The following is a 20,940-nucleotide window of genomic DNA, read 5'->3' as shown; positions in this document are numbered from 1 at the left end:
GTTTTGCACATAACACAGAGGTACTCGCCCCTGTATCTATCAAAAATCTTACAGGAGTTCCATATTTTCCAATTGTCAATGTAATAAAGGGTTCCCTTGTGTCTAATCTGAAAATCATTCCCTCTTCCTGACACGGGTCGTCCGCTTCCAGTCAATAGCATTGGTCTGGAATATTCTGCCAAGTTGGAAAGGCATTCACAGTACCCTGTCCCTGTACTGCTGCCCCTGGTCTCTGTGATTGCTTCGCCGGCTGCTGTATTGCAGTCTGCGGGGCACTCGCAGGTATCCCTACTACTTGTGGCAATCAATCCTTGCTGCGTCTGCATTTGTACTTGGGGCATTCCTGCATTCTGATAACATTCTGAAGCATAGTGACCATATTGCTGACATCCCCAACATTGTACATGCGCCCTCCTGTTAGGTGATAGTCCTGATCCTTGCATCCCTCGACCTCTACCCCTTCCTCTACACATGCCTCGTCCCCTTGGTTGGTATGGCTGGCTATATCCCGGTTGTACATAGTAAATGACCTGTGGAGGTGAGGCAGACGACATTACCATTGTTTCCTGTTTTTTGTTTCTATCCTGTTCCTTGCTTTCCAAATCCTTTAACTGCATAGTCATTAACTTAGAAGTTAATTTAGCCTGTTCTTTCTGTGGGGTCTCTATCAGTTTACGATGCACATTACTAAAATGCATCAACGTCTCTTATTTCTGGCCACGGCTTTGAGGACAGGGCAATGACAGCGTCTAAATTCTTACGCATATTATCAGGCAGTGTGGACATAAATAGGTGTAAAAATACTGCTACATTATGATCCACATCTGCATCTTGCCCTGTTTGAGCCTTATACAAATTTATACATTTTGTCAATGCGCCGAAAAATCAGTTTTAGGATCCCATTTATTTGCCGTTATGGCTGAAAAACAATCGGGGTTGGATACATCACATGCAGAGCTGCAGAAAGAGCAGCCTTAATATTCCCTACATATACATCCCCATCTGCAGTATGTGACAGCAGACGCTGATATCCACACTGCACTGCCAGTTGAGAAATACTAATACCTGACGCTGCACACAGGGCTTTAAAATCTCCAATAGTCAATTGAGTCCCTGCAGTTGCCTGTTCTATCCCATCTAACCACATACGAGCTCCTTCACTATACTGGGAATTTTTGCAACTAAAGTTGTAACATCTACGGGGTGTATGGTTTGTAATGTTGTATTCGATTGCCAGCTGCGTCTAAGCGCGTCATAACTGGCATGTGTAAAGCACTACTATCTAAAGCGCTGCAAATCTCCTGTTTACCTTCCTCTTCCACCTCTTCTTCAGCCTGTTTTATTTTGTAAAACCAATTGTCCCAGTACTCCAGCCCTGCTTTAATAAAGTCCAGGCTTCCCGCCTTGGGGCAATATTTATTTATTACTTTTGTCAAATTCTGTACGTCCTCATGTGAGGTAGGTCACAGGGGAAAAGGAGGTTTTTAACTTCCACAGGTTCTTAGTAACTCCCCACCATTCTGACCCATATTTAGTTTTATCCAATCTCACAAGTTCTGCAGCTACATAGGTTTCCTTAAAAATTGCCTTTGACGGTCTGGGTGTCAATTTGGGCGGTGTTTCCCTGATTTTAGACGTGGGTGTCTGAGGATCCATTTTAAGGGAAGGTTCAGGGGGTGGCTCGGTACATAGCCGAAGCCGTCCCTCAATTTCAAATTGTGTGGCTAGGTCATATTGTTCTGATGTAAATAGAGTTTTCAAATCAGGGTAAGTACCTGAATCTATATTAAACTTTCCTTTTTCTTTCTGTCTCACCCGTTTTTCCTCCTTTTTCTGTTCCCTAGTCCCCCACATCACTGTCCTCATTATCCCTCCCTTTTCACTTTCTGAATCACTGGGGGGGTCATCAAGAGCCGAATACCAGTGCATGCACAGGGCGCTTTGGCTTTGATTCCTTCATTTTATCAGTCGCCCTTAGGGGGCACAACGTGTCCCTGCTAGATTCATACGACGGGGGATTATTTCTTTTATACATTTCTGCCTCTTGTTGTATCCTATCTACATCAGCATGAAAAAGATCTGCTGCTACAGAAAATAAATTCCAAATTGTAAGATGCTTCTCTAAACTTTTCTTATTTTTATTTTCTTGTATGTATTTCAGGAGAGATAATAATTTTGGACGATCAAACGATCCATACTGAGACCAGCTCAAAAAAGAATCTTTTGCATCATATTTGACCCATTCTCATGTGTCTCTTCAATCTGTTTTTTTTTCTAACGGGAATAATTCTATGACATGCTGCAAAGGGGTGCATTTTTTTAACTATCTAAATCTAATACAAAGTATATACAGGGGGCTTTCTTTCTTATCTGCCCCTTTCCCTTCCATTTTATTCTGACTATTACAATTTCTCCAATATAACCACAACCTACAAAATATACTAATGCACCTAAACAAAGAAAATATACAAAAAAGAAAACTACAAAGCTAAACAAATATACCACTAATAAGTCCACAATGTAAGCTTACTCACAGCGTCTTCTCGTTTCTTTTTAGCAAGCCCAGGAGTCGTCGCCCGTATGTCCACTTCAGTAGGTGATCACTCCCACTTCCGTGGTGCACAGAAATCAGGCTTAAACAACGCTTGCTCTCAAAATCCTGTAAAAAACTTCGTTAACAACAAACACTTAATTTGTCATTCGTCTCGCCTTCTCTTTCCGTGTGCGGCATAATCTTCTGTCCTGCCGCGGTCGCACTTTTGTAGAAAAGGCCAGACGAATTTCCTATTTAATATAAAAAGTTTATTCACTTTTTAGTTTACAATTTTACTGAATACCATCAATTGGGTATTCAGGAAGCATTTCTGCACTGGAAGCATATCTACACAAACAAGCAATATACAGCAAAGAAATCAGAATGCTATATACAGCAAAGAAATCAGAATGCTTAAGGCAAAGGAGTCAGAATGCTTACTACTTCTTTGTTCTACCCTGCTTATATACTGTTTTATGAATAATCTTCTCCTGACACCACATGCATGCTGTATGCAGGCTGTACCATACCATAAATCCTTAATTTAAAAGCAGAACATATGCTGTATCATTTCCCTTATCCCACAGACTTTCTGAGCCGTGCCTTTGGCTGATGTGTTACTGCCACATTCTTTCTCATGTCCCAGGAGGTTTAGTGTTGAAACAGCTTGTTGTAATCATGGAGCCTTCCACTCCCCATCTTTCATGCTTTTATTCAACAGATGGTGATAGGAGTGTACTACCGTCCGCCTGGCCAAGACGAGCAGACGGACGCGGCAATGACAAGGGAAATTAGGGAAGCGAATAAAAAGGGCAATGTAATATAATGGGTGACTTCAATTATCCGGATATAGACTGGGTGAATGAAACATCAGAACACGCAAGGGAGGTGAAATTTCTTGATGAAATCAAGGACGGCTTTATGGAACAGCTGGTTCAGGAGCCGACGAGATAAGGGAAAATACTGGACTTAATCATTAGTGGGCTCATGATCTGGTTCGGAGGGTAACGGTGCGAGGGCTGCTTGATAACAGTGATCATAATATGATCGGTTTTGATATGGCTACGAAGTAAGTGAACTCAGTAAATCAATACACTAGCGTTTAACTTTAGAAAAGGAGACTACGGTTAAAATGAGGAGAACGGTGAAAAAAGACTGAAGGGAGCGGCTGAAAGGGTAAAAAACTTGAATCAGGCATGGATGCTGTTCAAAAGCACCATCCTAGAAGTACAGGACAAATATATTCCGCGTATTAGAAAAAGAGGAAAAAAGACCAAGCGTCAGCCGGTGTGGCTATACGGTAAGGTAAAGGAAGCTATTAGAGCCAAAAAAACACATAGCAAAGTTTTTTAGGTATATTAAAAGCAGAAAGCCGGCTAAAGAATCGGTAGGGCCGCTGGACGACAGTGGTGTTAAAGGGGCGATCAGGAAGACAAAGCTGTAGTGGAGAAATTAAATGAATTCTTTGCTTCTGGTCTTCAACGAGGAGGATTTGGGAGGGATACCGGTGCCGGAAAAGGTATTTGAAGCGGACGAGTCGGAAAGACTAAGTGATTCTCTGTAAACTTGGAGGATGTAATGGGGCAGTTCTGCAAACTAAAAAGTAGTAAATCGCCAGGTCCAGATGGTATTCATCCCAGAGTATTAATAGAGCTGAAAAATGAACTTGTGGAGCTGCTGTTAGTAATATGCAATTTATCCCTAAAATCAGGTGTGGTACCGGAAGATTGGAGGGTGGCCAATGTAACGCCGATTTTTAAAAGGGTTCCAGAGGAGATCCGGGAAATTATAGACAGGTGAGTCTGACGTCGGTGCCGGGGAAAAATGGTGGAGGCTATTATTAAGAATAAAATTACGGAGCACATACAAAAGCATGGGCTGCTGAGACAAAGTCAGCACGGATTTAGTGAAGGGAAGTCTTGCCTGACAAATCTACTGCATTTTTTTTGAGGGGGTGAACTAGCATGTGGACAAAGGGGAGCCGGTGGATATTGTATATCTAGATTTCAGAAGGCGTTTGACAAAGTGCCTCATGAAAGACTCCAAAGGAAACTGGAGAGTCATGGGCTCGGCGGCAGTGTATTATTATGGATTAAGAGCTGGTTAAAAGACAGGCAGCAGAGAGTAGGGTTGAATGGTCAGTATTCTCGATAGAGAAGGGTAGTTAGTGGGGTCCCTCAGGGGTCTGTGCTGGGACCGCTGCTTTTTAACATATTTATAAATGACCTTGAGATGGGAGTAACTAGTGAGGTAATTAAATTCGCAGATGACACAAAGTTATCCAGTGTCGTCTCGTCGAAGATTATAATCTGAGAAACTGTAAAAAAGTACCATGTGTTTTAAAAAAAATGGTGATGAACAATCAAGACATTAGTGAGCGCACAATATGTAAGAATAAATAGAATGATAGCACTTACTAACTATCTTAAATGATAATCTAGTAACATAATTGTAAATTAGAGCCTGTTTCATGTACTTAAGCAATTCGTACTATGCCCAGTAATGCTACAGGACCAGTAAAAGCTCTTACTGTAATACCGTTAAAAAATAAAATACCAAATGGGAAGCCATTTGGACCCCTTTTTTGGCTCACTGTTCTTGTTGAGATACATAAATGAGTGGGAGAGGTGTGGATGTAACATACTCTTTTTTTTTCTCTCTATCTTCCTCTCTTCGGGTGGGGTGGGGGGGCCTCTTTGGTTTAATTCCTCTTAAAACATATAAAAAGGTGAAGTTGTTGGGGTAAATGTAGTATTTGGGGATGAGTTGGAGTGGACATTTTGTTCGGATGCTATGCAGTTCAATATTGTGATTGTTATTCTTAGCAAGCTGTTGCAGCAGCTTTTATTTTATTTCTTTGCTTACCCAAAGTTTGAATAAAGACTTCTTTCAAAAAAAAAACCATAGGAGGCAAGATGTCATTTTGGTAGGAAGTGCCGCCACTCGCGCCTCGCTCCCACCTTTACCTTGAGAGTTTTGCATTAAGAAAAGATTTCCTCAGTTTCATGCCTAAACAAAGAGGGAAACAAAGAACGTACCCTGCAGTCCCTATTGTAACTTCGGTGGGACCTATGGATCGTTTTGCGGTTCCATGCCGGAGCTAGCAGCCTCGCAGCGGATTGGAACAGCGGGAGGTGAACTACTCCCTCACATCTGTACTGTGTACAGTTCTGAAGACCACACCTTCAAAAAGATAAACAGAATGGAGTCAGTTCAGAGGGTGGCTACTAAGATGTTAGTGGTCTTCATCATAAAGTGTATGGGGACAGACGTAATGACTTAAAGACGGGAGAGAGGAGATATGACAGAGATGTTTAAATACCTCCATGGCATAAGTGCACAGGAAGTGAGTCTTTCAATTGAAAGGAAACTCTGGAATGAAGAGGCATAAGATAAAGGTGAAAGGGGATAGACTCAGGAGTAACTTAAGGGTAACAAATTCATGGAACAGCCTCCCAGTGGAGGAGGCGTAGGCAAAAACTGTATCTGCATTCAAGAAAGCATAGGACAAGCACAGAAAATCTCTAAGGAAGAGGAAGGGATAGTAGATTGTATGGATAGGCAGCCTGGATAGACCATATAGCCTTTATTCATTTTGTATGTTTCTGTGTGAGACACCCATGGAGAACTGTTGGAGATAAAAATAGCTAGCTTGAAATAAGGCCCTAGATAGACAAGAAAGGAGTTGTTCCTATGAGGAATTGGAGTTCAGGTAAACATCTGAGTAGGAATTTGGGGTTATCTTTATATTTATTTGTTATACCAACAGATTTAGTTTTGTGATCATTGTGGAGGCTAAGAACGTGCGTAAAATCAGAACTGCAATTTTGTTTGCTCTGTTTATGTTCTGACACAATTTGCTTGTGGCACCAGCCTGAAGAAATAAAGACTTCCTTGAACCTGAGACAAATTTCTTTATGGTCAACACCCAAGGCATAAGTACATAAGTATTGCCATACTGGGCAGACCAAAGGTCCATTATGCTGCTTATCCCAGAAATAAGTAGTGGATTTTCCCCAAGTCCATTTTATTAATGGTCTATGGACTTTTCCTTTAGGAAGCCGTCCAAACCTTTTTTAAACCCCGCTAAGCTAAACACCTTTACCACATTCTTTGGCCCTATTTGTTTTTTTTTTTTTTTTTTTTTTTCATTAGGTAGTGTACTGGTGTTTTAGAGCCTCGTGTAATTACAGTGCTTTCTTTCCACGTATAAGGTTGTAGATCGTCCTGTCCTTGGAATTAGTGCTGTTATGGTTTGGTAAGGTTATGAGTGTTTGTATATAGTGTTTTGCAGTGGAGAGATTGTGTGTTGGCCTTACTGAGATCGATCTTTCCACTACTGCAGCTCCAGTAGTATGCTTTGAAACAAAGGCCTTACTGAGGTGGCACCAAAACATCAGAAAGGGTTTTAGAGCCTAAATCATGACACACTACCTCTTGAAGGATCTACATATAGAGCTTATGCATTACTAAGGTCTAGACTGGCATGGTATGGGAAAGGGGGTGGGAAAATACTACTGGAGAGGAAGAGGGAGTGCTGGGTAAGGGGGAAGAAGGAAGGAAGGATCCTCAGGAGCTTAACCGAGATTGGATAGCAGAGCCGGTAGTGGGAGGCTGGGGATAGTACGGGGCAGACTTATACAGTCTGTGCCAGAGCCAGTGGTGGGAGGCGGGACTGGAGGTTGGGAGGCAGGGATAGCGCTGGGAAGACTTATACGGTCTATGCCCGAGCCGGTGGTGGGAGGCGGGGATAGTGCTGGGCAGACTTATACGGTCTGTGCCAGAGCCGGTGGTTGGGAGGCGGGGCTGGTGGTTGGGAGGCGGGGCTAGTGCTGGGCAGACTTATACGGTCTGTGCCCTGAAGAGCACAGGTACAAATCAAAGTAGGGTATACACAAAAGTAGCACACATAAGTTGTCTTGTTGGGCAGACTGGATGGACCGTGCAGGTCTTTTTCTGCCGTCATCTACTATGTTACTATGTCGCGGGAGGAGTGTGAAAGATTACAAGAGGACCTCGTGAGACTGGGGGATTGGGCGTCCATATGGCAGATGAAGTTTAGCGTTGACAAGTGCAAAGTGATGCACGTGGGAAGGAGGAACCCGAATTACGGCTATGTCATGTAAGGTTCCGCTTTAGGAGTTACGGACCGAGAAAGGGATCTGGGAGTTGGAGAAGGTGCAGAGAAGGGCGACGAAAATGATAAAATGGATGGGACGACTACCTTATGAGGAGAGGTTAAGACGGCTAGGACTCTTTAGCCTGGAGAAAAGGCGGCTGAGGGGTGATATGATAGAGGTCTACAAATAATGAGTGGGGTAGAGCGGACAGATGTGAAGCGTTTGTTTACGCTTTCTAACAGTAATAGAACTAGGGGACATAAGATGGAATTAGAATGTGGTAGGTTTAAAACAATTGGAGAAAGTTTTCTTACTCAGCGTGTGGTTAGACTCTGGAACTCATTGCCGGAGAAGGTAGTGACGGCAGCTGGCCTTGCTGAGTTTAAAGGGGGTCTGGACAGATTCCTGAAGGAAAAATCCATTGATCGTTATTAAATTTTGGGTTTTTGCCAGGTTCTTGGGGCCTGGATTGGCCGCTGTCGGAGACAGAGTGCTGGGCTTGATGGACTTTTGGTCTTTTCCCAGCGTGGCAGTGCTTATGTACTTATGAACTTATGGACAAAGGGGAGCCGGTTGGTATTGTGTATCTGGATTTTTCAAAAGGCGTTTGACAAGGTACCTCATGAAAGGCTACAGAGGAAATTGGAGGGTCATGGGATAGGAGGAAATGTCCTATTGTGGATTAAAAACTAGTTGAAGTATAGGAAACAGAGAGTGGGGTTAAATGGGCAGTATTCACAATGGAGAAGGGTAGTTAGTGGGGTTCCTCAGGGGTCTATGCTAGGACCGCTGCTTTTTAATATATTTATAAATGATTTAGAGGTGGGAGTAATTAGCCATTTAATTAAATTTGCTGATGACACAAAGTTATTCAAAGTCGTTAACTCATGACAGGATTGTGAAAAATTACAAAAGGACCTTACGAGACTGGGCGGCTAAATAGCAGATGACGTTTAATGTGAGCAAGTGCAAGGTGATGCATGTGGGAAAAAAGAACCCGAATTATAGCTATTTCATGCAAGGTTAGGAGTTACGGACCAAGAAAGGGATCTGGGTGACGTCGTCGATAATACACTGAAACCTTCTGCTCAGTGTGCTGCTGCGGCTAGGAAAGCGAATAGAATGTTGGGTATTATTAGGAAAGGTATGGAAAACAGGTGTGAGGATGTTATAATGCCGTTGTATCGCTCCATGGTGTGGCCGCACCTTGAGTATTGTGTTCAATTCTGGTCGCCACATCTCAAGAAAGATATAGTAGAATTGGAAAAGGTGCAGCGAAGGGCGACTAAAATGATAGCGGGGATGGGACGACTTCCCTATGAAGAAAGACTAAGGAGGCTAGGGCTTTTCAGCTTAGAGAAGAGACGGCTGAGGGGAGACATGATAGAGGTATATAAAATAATGAATGGAGTGGAACAGGTGGATGTGAAGCGTTTGTTCACACTTTCCAAAAATACTAGGACTAGGGGGCATGCGATGAAACTACAGTGTAGTAAATTTAAAACAAATTGGAAAAAAGTTTCTTCACCCAACGTGTAATTAAACTCTGGAATTTGTTGCCGGAGAACGTGGTGAAGGTGGTTAGCTTGGCAGATTTTAAAAAGGGGTTAGACAGTTTCCTAAAGGACAAGTCCATAAACCACTACTAAATGGACTTGGGAAAAATCCACAATTCCAAGAATAGCATGTATAGAATGTTTGTATGTTTGGGAAGCTTGCCAGGTGCCCTTGGCCTGGATTGGCCGCTGTCGTGGACAGGATGCTGGGCTCGATGGACCCTTGGTCTTTTCCCAGTGTGGCATTACTTATGTACCCTCTTGCTTGATATCAGAGACGGATTTAGTTAACGTCCATTCTACTCCAATAAAGATTTAGCAACCATGCCTTCCAGCTTGCAAAGAACTTCCCAGATCTCACTGAGGGTATCCGTCCCTGGAGCTCTTCCAGCTTCCAAGCTGGTCTGTCCCACAGCAGGCCTCATCTCTGCACTGTGCCCCTCACTAGATCCTTCTGCTACCACCCCGGATGGAGAGTTCTGCAGGACAGGACAGTGCAAGAGGTTCCGGGGGAGGGGGAATGTTTCTTTTCCCAGGACTGTAGCTGCTTGTTCAAACACGTGGTCAGTGGGACACCCCATCCTGGCATTCTGAGTGTTCCTTGTGGTATAGCGATCAGTACTCTGCTAAGCTGGCACCCTAGTACAGTCATTAGTACTAAGCCACTTGAACTACTGTAACGCTGTGTATGCAGGCTGTAAAGAACAGACCATCAAAAAACTCCAAACTGCCCAGAACACCACAGCCAGACTCATTTTTGGAACACCTAAATACGAAAGTGCAAAACCCCTAAGAGAAAAACTGCACTGGCTCCCGCTCAAGGAACGAATTCAGTTCAAGATCTGCACGACTGTACACAAAATCATTCACGCAGATGCCCCACTCTATATGTTAAACCTAGTGGACTTACCACCCAGAAATGCCAAAGATCGGCCCGCAAATTCCTCAATCTGAACTTCCCCAGCTGTAAAGGAATGAAATACAAACAGGCTTATGGTACTACCTTTGCGTACAAAAGCACATAGTCTTGGAACGCACTACCCATGGACCTGAAAACCATGACCAATCTAACCAGCTTTCGCAAAGCTCTGAAAACGCATCTCTTCAACAAAGCCTACAAAAGTGACCCTCAATGAAACAAATCATTCCTTAAACTACCCAAGTTCACCAAAAAACACCTCTCACACGACCTTACCTAACACCTTCCATCTAAATCTTCTTTCACCTCTGCTTGTGATCGACTGTTTTTAAATCATGTAACGATGTTATCATATCTATACTCTGTAAGCCACATTGAGCCTGCAAAAAGGTGGGAAAATGTGGGGTACAAATACAATAAATAAATAAGTTCAGGCCAGTATGGAAACGACCTGAACAACTACTTTGCACTTCGTATGCAGCATTAGAACAAGTTAACAAAAGTATGACAGACCTCATAGACCTACCAACCAGAAACATATTCAGATCACCACAAACATATCTAAACCTCCACTATCCAAATTGCAAAGGACTCAAATACAAATCAACTATATATCCAGCTTCTCCTATATAAGCACACAACTATGGAATGCACTGCCAAAAGGTGTGAAAGCAACCTACGACCATCTAAACTTCAGGAAATCACTAAAAAACAACCTGTTCAAAAAGACATACCGACCCAACATAATTGCCTGAACCCTGCAACACAGCAAAACCAAAGCTCATAATGGACACTGTGCCCAATGCAAAGAGCTCCTAGACCTCAGAGAGCGTGTTCGTTTTCTCGAGGCTAGAGTAGCAGATTTGGTAGAGATGAGGGAGATAGAGAAATACATAGAGGAGACCTACAGGGATGTTGTAGAGAGGTCCCACCTCCAGTCAGGTAGCCTCTGTGCTACCTTGGAGGAGGGAGATCTCCCAGAAGGTGAAGTAGGAAGTACTCCTGTAGCCAGGACCTACCCACCAGAAGATGTACTATCCTCTCGACAGGGGATAAATCTCCAATGGCTGACCGGGAGGAAAAGCTTAGAACAGCTGTCATACTTGGTGATTCAATCATTAGGAATGTAGATAGCTGGGTGGCTGGTGGACGGGAGGATCGCCTGGTGACTTGCCTGCCTGGTGCGAAGGTGGCGGACCTCACGCAGCACCTAGATAGGATTTTACATAGTGCTGGGGAGGAGCCAGCTGTCTTGGTACATGTGGGTACCAATGACGTAGGAGAGAGGTTCTGGAAGCCAAATTTAGGCTTTTAGGAAGAAAGATCAAATCCAGATCCTCTAGGTTGCCATTTTCTGAAATACTACCCATTCCACGCGCAGGCTCCAAGAGGCAGGCAGAGCTCCAGAGTCTCAATGCGTGGATGAGACGATGGTGCAGGGAGGAGGGTTTTAGATTTGTTAGGAGCTAGGCAACATTCTGGGGAAGGGGGAGCCTATTCCGAAACGATGGGCTCCATCTTAACCAGGGTAGGGACCAGGCTGCTGCTGTCAGCATTCAAAAAAGAGATAGAGCAGCTTTTAAACTAGATATGGGGAAAAGGCCGACAGTCGCACAACAGCGCATGGTTCGGGATAAGGTATCTTGCAAGGATACCTCACAAACATGGAAGGTAGGGTTTCTGGATAGTGAGGTTGCACAAGAGACCATGGTAGGCCAGGTGCCTTTAAATACAACTAAAGATCAGACAAAAGATGGGAAATCAATAGTGTCAAGGACTAAGCATCATGCAAACATGAACAACAAACATACTCTGAAATGTCTATATGCAAATGCTAGGAGTCTAAGAAATAAGATGGGAGAGTTGGAATATATTGCACTAAATGAAAAATTGGATATAATAGGCATTACTGAGACCTGGTGGAAGGAGGGTAACCAGTGGGACACTGTCATACCGGGGTACAAAGTATATCATAGTGATAGGGTGGACCGGACTGGTGGAGGGGGTAGCATTGTATATTAATGAGAGCCTTGACTCAGATTCAGCAGGACACAAATCACACCTTTGAATCATTGTGGGTTGCAATTCCATGTAAAAAAGGGGAAAAGGACGGTGATAGGAGTGTACTACTATCCGCCTCGCCAGGATGAGCAGGAGGACGCAGAAATGATAAAAGGAATCAGAGACGCAAACAAAATGGGCAATGCGATAATGGTGACTTCAATTACCCAAATATAGACTGGGCAAATGTGACATCGGGACAGGCTAGAGAGGTACAATTCCTTGATGAAATCAAGGACAGCTTTATGGAGCAGCTGGTGCAGGAGCCAACGAGAGATGGAAAAATTCTAGACTTGGTCCTTAGTGGAGCGCATGATCTGGTGGGGAACGTTATAGTACTGGGGCCGCTTGATAACAGTGATCATAATATGATCAGTTTTGATATCAACCTTGAAGTAACTATACATAGGAAGTCAAATACATTAGCAGGAATCCTGTTCAGAAGGAATGGATCTTAAGGAACTTAGCCAAGATTGGGTGGCAGAACCGGTGGCGGGAGGTGGAGATGGTGCTGGGCAGACTTATACGGTCTGTGCCAGAGCCGGTGGTGGGAGGCGGGACTGGTGGTTGGGAGGCAGGGATAGTGCTGGGCAGACATACGGTCTGTGCCAGAACCGGTGGTAGGAGGCGGGGCTGGTGGTTGGGAGGCGGGGATAGTGCTGGGCAGACTTATACGGTCTGTGCCCTGAAAAGGACAGGTACAAATCAAGGTAAGGTATACACAAAAAGTAGCACATGTGAGTTTATCTTGTTGGGCAGATTGGATGGATCGTGCAGGTCTTTTTCTGCCGTCATCTACTATTTTACTATGTTAAACTTTAAAAAAGGAGACTATGATAAAATGAGAAGAATGGTTAAGAAAAAACTAGAGGGGCAACTGAGAGGGTAAAAACTGTACAACAGACGTGGATGCTATTCAAAAATACCATCCTGGAGGCCCAGGCCAAACATATTCCGCGAATTAGAAAAGAAAGACGGAAGTCCAAAAGACAGCCAGCGTGGTTAAAAAGTGAGGTGAATGAAGGTATTAGTGCTAAAAGAAATGCCTTCAGAAAATGAAAGAAGGAACCGTCTGAAAATAACAAGAAGCAGCATAAGGAGTGTCAAAGCAAATTCAAGGCGTAGATAAAGAAGGCCAAGAGGGATTACGAAAAAAAGATAGCAGTAGAGGCAAAAAAACATAGTAAAAAAAATTTTCGGTATATATGATCAAGAAATGTATTAAGTTTTGTCCAATAAAAAAGGTATCATCTTATTTTCTTTTCCATGTTTTATTTTTTTTTAATTTATGTTAATTTATATACCGCATCTTATTGCAACTGCAAAACAGAACGGTTTACATATGTATAAAAACAACTAGTGTGTACAAATAAACAAACATAGGAGTTCCATTCATGACAGGAAAGCACAGCAAACCAGAATAAACTATATAATAAAATCAGTACAAATTAAAAATCTAATATACAGTTGAGCTACCCCTTTTTTTCTTTTTCTTTTTGACCTTATCTCATTATGCTAAGTTCTGTTCTACATAGCTTATAAAGAAAAAGGTTTTCAAAAGTTTTCGGAAATGTTTGATTTCTATTGATAACCTTTAAGAGTGGACTAACACGGCTACCACACCTCTCTACTTAAGATGGAAGATACCGCATACAGCCGCATGAAAAAGCAAATGAACAAACTTTTGGAAAAAGAAACAAAAGTGAACAGTCATCTTTATTTTCTGACAATCTGCAAGAAGAATGACATCATTCCCAAAGGACTGAGGATCATAAATCCTTTGGCTACTACTTACAATTCTGACTATGCAGAGCAACTCTGCAAACGCACTAGTCAGAAACTAAGAAATGAACTTATACATCAACTGTACAAGAAAAAGAGAATAATAAAACCCAAAGGGATGAAATCATGAGGAACATGGAGGAACTACATCCACACCATATGAACCAACTTAAAGAGGACCTACATTACATCCAAGGAGAAAAACAATACATTGCAATCCGCAAAAAAAGAAATAAAGCTGTCTTCTCTCCTGCAGAATCACAGAGAGAGAAACAGGTCGTCCTGGAACAACTACAGCTATACAGTACCAACATCCCCAGACACCTTGGAGACACTTGAATATACATCTGAGGCATGTGAAAATCAGAGCCCAAACAAACCAGGGAATACTGATCACACCTCTAGAAATGCAGATCAAATGGCAATAATAAACCTCTCGGACCATCAATTATCACAGCATGAAGTCTCTGTACTCTCCAAAGGACTCCATTTTGCCCATCCAACAAACTGGATGAAATCCAACTATATTCAGACCTAGAAGAATTCTTTAGAAAAATGCGTCTTAAAGAACATTTCCACAATAGAGGGACCCCCAACAAACCGGAATACAGTCTGAAACAAAAGAACACTTATTTCACCCCACAGGAGGGACAAAACTACAAGCTGGATAATTACATAGAAAGTTTCAGACATAGGGTAAAATCGCAACTTTCCAACAAACAAAAGAGTATTCTGTACAATCTTACCCCATCAGAAAGAGCAGCCATAAGAACTCTACAAACTAACGAACGCATTATTATCAAACCCGCAGACAAAGGAGGCGCAGTGGTAATTATGGACACACAAAAATACATTGAAGAGGGGCACAGACAGCTCTCAGACAATAAATACTACAGGAAACTAACTGAAGACCCCACACAGGATTATACAAAGCAGCTAAAAGACCTTATCAGAACATTTCCTACACAAGCGCAGCCACACCTGAAAAAACTCATACCAAACCAGCCTTCTGTGGGCACATTCTATATGCTACCCAAAATCCACAAACCGAGAAACCCTGGCAGACCAATCATATCAGGTCTTGGCACACTCACGGAGGAAATATCTGGATTCATAGAGGGAATTCTGAAACCTCTCGTGCACAAAACTAACAGCTTCATACAAGACACCACAGACTTTCTGAATAAATTGAAAAATATCAATTTTCTGGTCACGATGGATGTAGAATCACTATACAGCAACATTCCAAATGCGGATGGCATAGCTGCATGTGGGAGACTCCTAAAAACATCCACACTGGACCATCAATACTCACCAGAAACTATTACAAAATTAATTAAATTTATTTTAACTCACAACTACTTCCGCTTCAACAATATCTATCTACAAATAATGGGCACTGCGATGGGCACCAGGACAGCACCCCAATATGCCAACCTTTTTATGGCTGAGCTGGAAGAGATATTTCTGAATACATACCAGACCAAACCTCTAAAATACTACCGATACATCAATGACATTTTTATGATTTGGAGGAAGAAACTCTGAAATAATTTTACTATTCCTTTAATACATACCATCCTACAATCAGATTCAAAATTGACTACTCCCCAGAAAAAGTCAATTTTTTGGACACCACGGTCTCAATCAGTGATGGCTGTATACAAACATCTATATACAAGAAACCCACAGACAGATGCAGCTACCTCCACAACTCCAGCTTCCATCCTTCACATACAAAAATATCCATTATTTACAGCCATGCCACAAGATACCACCGTATCTGCTCTGACCCAGGGGACAGAGACAGACACCTTGAAATCCTGACCGCATCCTTCAAACACAAAGGCTACAACCCTAAAATAATCTCCAGGAATATTTCCTCCTCCCTCAAAACACCCAGGGAGAATCTGCTACAGTACAAAGAAAAGAAAGCCACAGACAGAATCCCCCTTGTAGTTACATACAACCCAGAGCTGGAGAAACTGAGGAAAATCATAAGAAACCTACAGCCCCTACTCCAGGAGGATGAATTACTGAAAGAGATATTCCCATCCCCACCAGTACTGGCCTTCCGACAGACACCCAACTTAAAACACAAGCTAATCAGAAGTAAACTCCCAACACAGACTGAAAAAGAAAAGGGCATGTTTCCCTGTAACATATCCAGCTGCAAGCTATGCCAAAACATTTCACAGGACCCCACAGTCATTCACAAAGGAAAAACATTCAACATAAAGGACTATTTTACATGCTCATCTTCCAATGTGGTATATATCATTCAGTGTAAAAAATGTAACGAAGGATGCTATATTGGAGAAACAAGCCAGTTGCTTAAGACAAGATTCAATTTACATAGACACAACATGAAGAAAGCTGGTGCCAGTCAGATTCCCACCCCTGTGGGCCAACACTTTACAGGACCAGGACACTGTACCAGTGATTTCACAGTAAGAATCCTGAAAGGTAACTTTAAAACAATATAGGAACGTAAGACCTTTGAAGTCAGAATGATTGAATATTTTGACACCCAACAGACAGGACTTAACAAGGATCTGGGTTTTCTAGCCCATTATAAACCATAAAGTTGTATTACTCTGTTTATCACTCTCCTCTCAACTACCCACACCCATCCTGTTAGACTATCAATGAAATGAAATGCTTTGATGTACCCATACATACCTCCTACCCACCCCCACCTTGCTAGACTGTCATTGAAATGCTTTGAAGCTTCACTTATATATACTATCAACTAACACATTTGCTTATTTCCGATCTGACGAAGAAGGGCAACCTTCGAAAGCTAATCAAGAAATGTATTAAGTTATGTCCAATAAAAAAGGTGTCATTTTATTTTATTTTCCATGTTTTATTTTGTTTGATTTCTCTTGATAACCTTTAAGAGTGGACTAACACGGTTATCACACCTCTCTACTTTCGGTATATTAAAAGCAGGAAGCCGGCAAAAGAATCGGTTGGGCTGCTGGATGACCGAGGGGTAAAAGGGGCGATCAAGGAAGACAAAGACGTAGCAGAGAGATTGAATGAATTCTTTGCTTCGGTCTTCACCAAGGAAGATTTGGGTGGGATACCGGTGTCAGAAATGCTATTTCAAGTGGACGAGTCAGAGAAACTTACTGAATTCATGGTAAACCTGGAGGACGTAATGGGGCAGTTCGGCAAACTGAAGAGTTGTAAATCACCTGGACCGGATTGTATTCATCCTAGAGTACTGATAGAACTGAAAAATGAACTTGCGGAGCTACTCTTAGTGATATGCAATTTATCCTTAAAATCGAGCGTGGTACTGGAAGATTGGAGGGTGGCCAATGTAACACCGATTTTTAAAAAAGGTTCCAGGGGCGATCCTGGAATTTATAGACCGGTGAGTCTGACGTCAGTGCCGGGGAAAATGGTAGAGGCTATTATTGAAAACAAAATTACAGAGCACATCCGAGGACATGAATTACTGAGACCAAGTCAGCACGATTTTTGTGTGGGGAAATCTTGCCTGACCAATTTACTTAAATTCTTTGAAGGAGTAAACAGACGTGGACAAAGGGGAGCCGGTTGATATTGTATATCTGGATTTTCAAAAGGCGTTTGACAAGGTGCCTCATGAAAGGCTGCAGAGGAAATTGGAGGGTCATGGGATAGGAGGTAATGTCCTATTGTGGATTAAAAACTGGTTGAAGGATAGGAAACAGAGAGTGGGGTTAAATGGGCAATATTCACAATGGAGAAGGGTGGTTAGTGGGGTTCCTCAGGGGTCAGTGCTAGGACCGCTGCTCTTTAATATATTTATAAATGATTTAGAGATGGGAGTAACTAGCGAGGTAATTAAATTTGCTGATGACACAAAGTTATTCAAAGTCGTTAATTCGCGAGAGGATTGTGAAAAATTACAGAAGGACCTTACGAGACTGGGAGACTGGGCGGCTTAATGGCAGATGACATTTAATGTGAGCAAGTGCAAGGTGATGCATGTGGGAAAAAAGAACCCGAATTATACCTACATCATGCAAGGTTTCACATTAGGAGTTACGGACCAAGAAAGGGATCTGGGTGTCGTCATCGATAATACACTGAAACCTTCTGCTCAGTGTGCTGCTGCGGCTAGGAAAAGGTATAGAATGTTGGGTATTATTAGGAAAGGTATGGAAAGCAGGTGTGAGGATGTTATAATGCCGTTGTATCTTTCCATGGTGCGACTGCACCTTGAGTATTGTGTCCAATTCTGGTCGCCACATCTCAAGAAAGATATAGTGGAATTGGAAAAGGTGCAGCAAAGGGCGACGAAAATGATAGCGGGGATGGGACGACTTCCCTATGAAGAAAGACTAAGGAGGCTAGGGCTTTTCAGCTTGGAGAAGAGGCAGCTGAGGGGGAGACATGATAGAGGTATATAAAATAATGAGTGGAGTGGAACAGGTGGACGTGAAGCGTCTGTTCACGCTTTCCAAAAATAGTAGGACTAGGGGGCATGCGATGAAACTACAGTGTAATACATTTAAAACAAATAGGAGAAACATTTTCTTCACCCAACGTGTAATTAAACTCTGGAATTTGTTGCCGGAGAACGTGGTGAAAGTGGTTAGCTTGGCAGAGTTTAAAAAGGGGTTAGACGGTTTCCTAAAGGACAAGTCCATAAACCACTACTAAATGGACTTGGGAAAAATCCACAATTTCGGTAATAACATGTATAGAATGTTTGTACGTTTGGGAAGCTTGCCAGGTGCCCTTGACCTGGATTGGCCGCTGTCGGGGACAGGATGCTGGGCTTGATGGGCCTTTGGTCTTTTCCCAGTATGGCATTACTTATGTACTTTATAACCTTTCCTCTCTTCGATCCCTATTATGAATGAAACACATGAACCTTATTCGACCACAACATCACCTTGTATTTGTTTCTCTACCAGACTTCGCGAACCCCTGTACGGTACTATGTAAGCCACATTGATCCTGCAAATAGGTGGGAAAATGTGGGATTCAAATGTAATAAATAAATAACAGAGCCAGCTGACACAGCGCTAAGCTCTCGCCGCTACTCATTCTGCCCTATTGACTTTGCCCTTAGATGCCATTTTACTTTAACTTTTAAGCTCATAAGCTTTTTAAAACTCCAGTTAGGTACTAGGAGAGTCCATTAGGACTAGGAAGGCAACAACAGATGTAGATTTAATCCCTCAATAAGTATTCCCTCATCTTCCAGGAGCAGGTAAAGAAAGAATACATAAATGTGCTTACCTTAGATGCAGCCTGCCTGTAGCCATGTTCCGACTTATTCACTGGTGGTTACAATTTACGTCTGCCGTGTGTGTGTGCAGAAGCTCTTCTTGTTGGCTTTGCTCTGATTTCTCAGCTGATATCACCTTTGTAGGCTGACGTCTCCTTCAGTGTTCTATATACTGGGGATTATTTGCTTTTTCCTTAATTTCTCTGTCTAGCAATGATGAACTTCTCCAGCTCAGAGCCAGTTCTGCAACTGTATCTTAAATTCTGCTTCTCTGGTCCTTGCGGCATACATTTAGGGGCCCTTTTACTAAGCTGTGTAGGCGCCTTCTAGCGCCCAACACACGTCAACTTTGAGTTACCACCTGGCTACCACTTGGCCCTTGCAGTAATTTCATTTTTGATGTGTGTCCACTACACACACTGGAAAATAATTTTTATTTTCTGGCGCGCTGCAGAAACTGAGCAGTAATCATTCTACGCGTGTAGACGATTACCGCACGGTTAACATATGAGACCTTACCGCTAAGTCAATGGCTGGCGGTAAGGTCTCAGACCCAAAATGGACACATGCCAATTTTTATTTTGCTGCATGTCCATTTTTGGCAAAAATTTTAAAAAGGCCTTTTTTACAGATGCGCTGAAAAATGTAGCTGCGCGTGCCCAAAACACGTGCCTAAACTAGCACAGCCTATTTTTTTGCCACACCTTAGTAAAAGGGCCCCTTAATTTTCTCTATTGTTTGGACCAATTCTCAATAAGGAACAGTGCTTTTGGTCAAGCAGTGCTAAGCAATCCATCCAAATGAACTGTTCAGCACATACGTGTACATGTGAATGGGTTGCTCCTCAACAAGAGAACAGTTTTCTCAAAACTGAGGTCTTCCTGAACTTGGGAGTCAACAGCTTGTGTGCCTGATTTATTCCTGCTTGTTGACAGAGAAAGAATAGTTGCTTACTTGTAATAGGTGTTCTCTGTAAATTGCAGGATTACACAGAGTCTTACTCGCCTTCCCAATAGTTGATTCTGAGCTTTAAACCAACTGAGGAGTCTGCTGTGTGTGTGCAGGATGGGTCACACATATTCAGAAGTTTATACTAGTTCTGAGCTCTGAGTCCATCCTGGCATTGTTGGATATCCTTTCTGAAAATCCCTCCCTTTGCATGTTCATGCTGATCCCTCGTTTAAAAGATTCAAGGCCAACCTAAAGGTCTAGCTTTTTGTTCAGGCTGAACAACTACTTTGCGCTTCGTATGCGGCATTGGAACAAGTTAACAAAAGTAACAGAGCCAGCTGACAGAGAGCTAAGCTCTCGCCGCTACTCACCCTAAGCCTCATCTGCAAGCTTTCCCCCTTTTTTTAAATTGAAACTGTATTATGTTTTTCTTATATCTGTCCTCTGGTGTGATTGACTGTTCTTTCTATCAAACATATTTCAAATGTTTTCAATTAAATGTAAACCGCCTAGATCTGCTAGTTAAGCAGGGCGGTATAGCAAACCTATATAAACTATAACTTGTGGTGGTGATTAATCCTGCTGCCTACAGAGAACACCTGTTTCAGGTAAGCAGTTTTGCGAAACTGGTCCTCTACATTTTGGAAGTAACTTTTTATCTATTTATCTTGAAAACTAAATGGCAGTTGGTCTAATGTCAATCAGATTGATTCTTGCATAAGCTTGAAAACTTTTTTGGAAAGTTCTGTAGACATCTTTCTGACTTCGTCACCCATGTGTGA

General features: G+C 42.5%; 1 protein-coding gene across 1 annotated transcript in view; it reads left to right on the top strand.

Annotated features, from left to right (window-relative positions):
* YEATS2 (YEATS domain containing 2) overlaps positions 1-20,940 on the top strand; it is a 1,439,149-nt gene that overhangs the window by 903,671 nt on the left and 514,538 nt on the right.

This window comes from Microcaecilia unicolor, chromosome 10, assembly GCF_901765095.1.
Source record: "Microcaecilia unicolor chromosome 10, aMicUni1.1, whole genome shotgun sequence".
Classification (NCBI taxonomy): Eukaryota; Metazoa; Chordata; class Amphibia; order Gymnophiona; family Siphonopidae; genus Microcaecilia; species Microcaecilia unicolor.
Note: the sequence above shows the minus strand (reverse complement) of the source record. Positions and strands in the feature narration are given on the sequence as shown.